At 42.5% G+C, this 6,000-nt stretch overlaps 1 pseudogene; it reads right to left on the bottom strand.

The window, feature by feature from the left end:
• Positions 1-964: 964 nt before the first annotated feature.
• Positions 965-6,000, bottom strand: part of LOC111482023 — an 85,214-nt pseudogene continuing 80,178 nt past the window's right edge.

Here is a 6,000-nt window from a genome sequence, read left to right as displayed (position 1 = left end):
AAGTGCCTCTACCAAGTATAAGTAGACGATTCTATACTTTTGTATCCCTATAACGTATAAAGACTCTAGACCGAGACTGTTTTGACTAGCTATATCTTTGAATTTCATTACTGAAATCTGACTAAGAATTCATCTTCTTTGTTTATTGTTGTCATAGTAATTGTATCAGAAATACCTAATAAGAGGGATTCCGTGGGCCATACCGAGGAAAAGAATGCTGCGTGCGAGGTTCTTCTGCAAGGATACAAGACGGAACCATCTCGCACCATCCATACCGTACCAGTTCCCGTACTCACGGGCCTTCAAACTCGATTTCTGATCTATTTCTTTCTTGTTAGCTTAACTGGCTAAATGGATTTCATTGGCAGTTCGGTCCGATCAGTCGGATTCATATGTTTTATGGGCTATTTGCCTTGGTTTATAGGCCAGATTCAGAGAAAATCACTAATGTCGAAACTCTCGCGGCAAAGCCTCGTGGTTGGGACTTGTTTCAATTTCCCTCGGAAAAATTGCTTTTTTCAGCCAGCTAATGTAGGGGATAGAGCTTTTTAAGCTAGTTACCGATATTTATTAAACAAGATTCTAGCAAGTTCACCTATTTTGAATTATGTGGGTCTCTACCGGCTATTACCGCATTGGGGGCATCTCCTTCTATAAAGTCTTATAGTCTGATAGTCTATTCGGAGAGCATCAATCTCCTCCCAAGGACTTATCACTAGACGACTCTACCTGGCCAACCAGAACATGAAGGTCCTGGTTGCTCCACAAACCGATCGATTATACGGAATATGATACCAAACTTCCAAGTTGTCACATCCACTTTTGGTTCGTGCCATGTTCATATAAACATTGGACTGTCTATAAAGTCGTCTAATCTAGCATCAGGTGCCAAAGCGACCTGACAGTACCTTTGTTAGGTATGAGAGAAACTGGCGCGTCCATCCTTTCTAGAAAGAGTCTTCATTCAAATCTCTTCAGGGTATGCGAAAGCGCAGTCTAAAGGACAGATCGGATCTTTCTTTGGGGACTTCTCCCGAAGCGTATCACCCTTGCAACACACTGAGGTGTTGGAATGAAACCTAAAGCGACCTGCAGCCAGAGCGTTGTTGGCATCAGCTGTGAATCCGGCTAGATCCTGGATAGAAAAGCAGCATGGAAGGAAGAAAAAGCTCAAGTTTGCCCGCTTGCAAGAATCCTTTTCATTCTTCCTTGGAAAATCAAATCAAGTAGAATCTGATTACACAAAAGATGGAAGCAAATTCTTTATACACTATACACTAATACACTTAGACTCATACCACACTCAAAAGATAGATAGGAAAGAATGAATCTAAAGCAAGGGCTTCAAACGCTGTTAGGACAGAGAAATTGGAAAGCTAGGACGGCCTTGAATACGGAATCAATTACCAGACGGACGGACTGGCTGGTCCACTTGTATGTAGAAGTCAAATTACCCTGATTGAAGTTCCAATAGGGGCTAACATTCCCTGACAAACGAATGCAATACATGGAAGGCTTACTGATGTAGTACAGGACAGCTTTACCAACTTTTCATACTAGGCGGCTATGGAGTCTTTCATTCTCTGAAAGAGCGTGATTCGATTCTGATTTTGAGTAGGATTCTCGATTCAACTCCGAAAGAGATGCGACTTCCCATCTTGGGCTTTATCCGTTCGCTGAGCACAACAGAATACAGAGGAATGTCAATCATGGAAAATTGGAATGAAAGAAAGATAGCCTTGCACTGGAGACATTTGACTAAAACGAAAAATGAAAGACTAAAGGGCGTAAAGCCAAGCCTCGACTAAAACCTCGGATGGGATATTATGAGGTTTAGTGATGGGATCTTTTTTTCCAGGAGATATGTACAAGTTGTTGATCTACCTGACTCCGCGATCCCTGAGGAGGGGTTGGGCAAAGCCTCATGATCCGAACCCTTTACTTGTGGAATCAGAAGAAGAAGCTTTTGCAGAATATAACTCTTAACACAGAAGTGGCAATTTTGTGAATAAATAGTCGTATCGCCGACTGTCCTTTATCGGCCCTTCTATCGAGTATGAAGAAAATGGGGACACCTTAAACCAGGCTTTCTACTAAATAGAAAAAGAAGCCATAGAGAAGAACTAATGGATCGAACTCATCCTTGGTTGCTATGAAAGATATCGGCCTTGCGTTGTGAAAAGAATGTTCTATTTTGAGTTGGAGCGCCTTATTAATTCAACTGTACTTTCAAGCAAGAGTTGTTTTAGATCAGTGAATGAGAAGGAAGAGAGTGAATAGGGCACAAGAAATTCAGTCATCCAGGTTCGGAGCGGGAAGCAGGCATTCAGGCTGTGAGGCAATGAAATTGTTAGCTTTCATTCAGTCAGCTTGGTTCTTGGCTTTGCCGTTTCCTCTCTCAAGCACTACTTGAAATGAAAGTGCAAGATCAATCAAACAAAGACTGATTTCAAACCTTGCTGTCGCCGAGTCAGTTCTTATGGCTGAATCCACAGCAAGCGAATGCTTGAGTCATGGGACATTCTTTTCTTCAGTTGAAGCAAGTCATTTTATTTTCCTTTCCTTCTATGTCAGTGGGCTAACTAGAAAAGTACGCATTCAGTTGTGGTGGACTAGGACTCTTTTCATTGGTTTGGCATTGAGTAAGCGCTTGAAGGCACTTAGAAAAGAGAATCCCAGAGAAGATTTCATTCTCATAATCAGATTTGATTCTCTTTAGAAAGAGTGACCTGGCTTCGATTCAAAAGCTGTAGCTTGTTCGGAAAAGAAAAGAAAGAGGAGTAGCCCACCCAATATTTGCTTACTGAGACCCCTTGTTCAAAGAAAGGGTAAAAGGAAGAGGTTACCTCTTTAAAAGGAGATTCACTATTAGACTCAGACTGATACAAGGAAGAGTTGGACTTAGACACTCTGACACGGTTTCAGACTCGGACTCTGGTTCGGACTCTAGATGCATAGGTCTGGACTCTTCTGCGAGGTACCAATTCTGGAGTGGAAGACCGAATCAACCCTAATTTCTCAATTTCATCTCCATATTCAAGGACATAAACATTCTCAAAGAGAGTCCATGTTCTCTTCCCAATCCTTTTCCATCAACTGCACCGGCTCACAGTCTTCTAGCTTGAGGCTGGTATCGAAGAAGATTGAAATCAAACCCCGACATTCTCTTTTAAGTAGTAGGGCAATACCAAGGCTCAGGAAAGCCACAAAAAGGAAATCTACCCCTTGACAAAGTAACCGTTAAGGGTTTTGAAGTAGAGGCGCATTTTCCAATCAAAAGTCTGGCCATTCCATTCTTTTTGCCCAAGACCAAACTTTGGATTCTTTCATCTCGCTCCCTTTAATATTCCTTCGAAGGAGCGTATCCTTTCCCGTATAGAGGTTGGGTATTCTGGTATTTCTGTTATGCCTTGCTGATTCTTCCCTAACCCCAAGCATGGGAAGTAATCAATCTTCCTCATGATGTTAGTCACTGCGTGATTTGCATATCGGTCAAAGTAAAGATCAATGAGCTCCTTACTATCCAAATGGTCAAAAACCTGAACTGTGTCGAAATCAAATTCGGATAAAGATAAAGCAGCAAAAGAAGCCTCGGGTTGGATTTATAGTACTGGGGGGCATTATTGACCTTGCCATGTTTTCCATGCAAATCCCTAGTTACCACCGAAGGAAGTTCCGAGGGGAAATTCTTGTTTCAGGTGCACAGAGGATGGTCTGGCCCCCCTTTTGTTTGGTGTAACCACAATCTGCCAAGTAACAGATTCAAACATGCAGGCTCGATGAAATTGAGTACTGTAAAGTCAAAGTAATCTGAGGAAAGAATTTTCATGCTCTCCCGATCATGCGGTCCAATGCTCACATCCAAGGTGGCTACACCTAAGACATCTCTTTTGATATTCTCGACTGAACAATCAGGTCAGAAGGAGTGAAAGATGATGCCTCAAGCCTCAGTTGCAACCTTTAATGGACCGACATTCAAAGCTGAGCCATTGTCTTTGAGTACCATTTGACTTTCTTTGTAGGGTTTTCCACAAGCCATTACTCTAATGTACAGTGCCTTGAAGTGAGAACTTCTACCTGAGGCAAGGTCTTTGTCAATGAAGTGGCGGCTGTCCTGGTAGCATTCATCAATGTTGCCACCAATGTTTCTGGCGAAGTCTTACTAGGTACTTGGCAATGATTGTATGCTTTACTCAAGGGGCTTGGCGATGGTTGGTATGAGGACTGTATAAGACTCTAGATCGAGATATTAGATTGAGTCTTTTTTAGTTTAGTTGTTTGAGGATAAGATCCTCTTCTTTCTGGCATTGGATCAAGCTTTATTTTCGCGATGGGTACTGCCTTCTATTTCTAGTGATGGCATTGATGCAGTCTTCCTCAATAAAGTTGTTGAGGTCAAGCACCATACAATCATTGTCACTAGGTGCTGGTAAGTCATCTAAGTCCATTTCGTCTATGAAGAAATCCCAGTGGTCATGGCGTCAGTAAACTCATCCCAGTCCATGTCTATGTCCATATCTTCCTTCTGACGGTCTTATTCTTCAACATCTGGATCCCGTCCCATTGGAATGATGGATTCCTATGGTATGCTCGCATGAGGTGGTGCATTGTAGAACACCTTATTGTTCAGTTTCCCCGAGGGCTGTCCCATCTACCCTTTATGCTTCCTTTATTCATGATTGATTATAGGTAGGTATAGTCCATCTCATCATCATCCTCGAGGTAGCCTCGTGCTTACGAAGTGGATTCGCAGTAACACTTGACTTAGTTAGGTGATGGTGGAATTATTGATCAATTATCTATGAGATCCTGGACCACTCTTCTGAGAGTTCTACACACATCAGTCTTGTGCCCTTTCTTTGGGGAAGTCACAGTCTTCCTCAAGCTTTCTTCCTAAGGCTTTCGATTCTAGATTCGGAATAATTCCTTTCTGTCATGCTATCTTTTATACCACGCCCAGCGGCATGCCTAGCTCTGTGTAGGGTTGTTTGTCCGGTTGTTGAGCATTGATATTGGGGAGACTTCCTTACCCTTGGTTTGTGAAGTCTGAGCATTGTAATTCCTGGAATTACCTATACCTGTTTGAGGTGTTAGAGGCCCTTCATAAGGAAATTGGAATTAGCTCGCTAACGCAAGGCTAGAAAGCCAACAAAGAAGCAAGGCGAAGTGGAGCTCATCTATTCATTTTCCTCTGATGAGCCTATGCTCAGGATGTTCTTTGATCCCAACAAGTTCTTCGATACGAGACCCTTCAACCTAAGCATTCTACCGATAAGACTTTCTATTTGATGAATCAAACTCATCTTTCTCTTTGATCTCGTTCCTGTCTTCCCTCACTTAAGCTACTGACTGACTAACTCACTTCCTACGTTACTCAGTAAAGTGCCCAGAGGTACGATGAATTGAAGTAGCTAACGAATCTTCCATAATGCTTGCAAAGAAATATTCAGACTTTTTCCACTCGAAACGAATGGGAAGAAGTGAATCAGAAATGAACTTATATAAGAGAGAGCAGAATCAAATAAGCGGTCTTGTAGGAAAGGGATGGAGAAGCGGATTCCTACTGATTAATATAGAATAATCGACCACCATCCTGACTTTGACTTCCGGTTGGTTGTGTGCCCGCTTCGATAGCAGACTTCGGTCAAGGAAATCGCTTCAAGCAATGGCTTTGGATCGACCTTCTTAGAGAGTCAAGCCAGTGAATGAATGAATGAATTCAATCCGTTGAATGAAGAAGTCTTTATGGCTCAGCTAGCGGACCAAAAGTCAAGCATGTCAGCACGCCCCCTACCTATGTAGTCGGCTTCCCGATAGTTTGCGGGATGCTATTTGATATTGGAATCGGTCTATCTAAATGGCCTATCTCCAGATCTATGTATTCTTGAAGTCCATTTATCATAGTTCAATTCCCGGGCATTGATTGAGGGGGAGCATAGAACGAGGAAGGCAGCAATCTCCTTAAGAAGGGTAATCCCCACAAGAAGCGGCCAGAGGAGA

Source organism: Cucurbita maxima, unplaced genomic scaffold, assembly GCF_002738345.1.
Source record: "Cucurbita maxima cultivar Rimu unplaced genomic scaffold, Cmax_1.0 Cma_Scf00007, whole genome shotgun sequence".
Lineage (NCBI taxonomy): Eukaryota > Viridiplantae > Streptophyta > Magnoliopsida > Cucurbitales > Cucurbitaceae > Cucurbita > Cucurbita maxima.
This window is presented reverse-complemented; position numbering and strand designations above follow the sequence as displayed.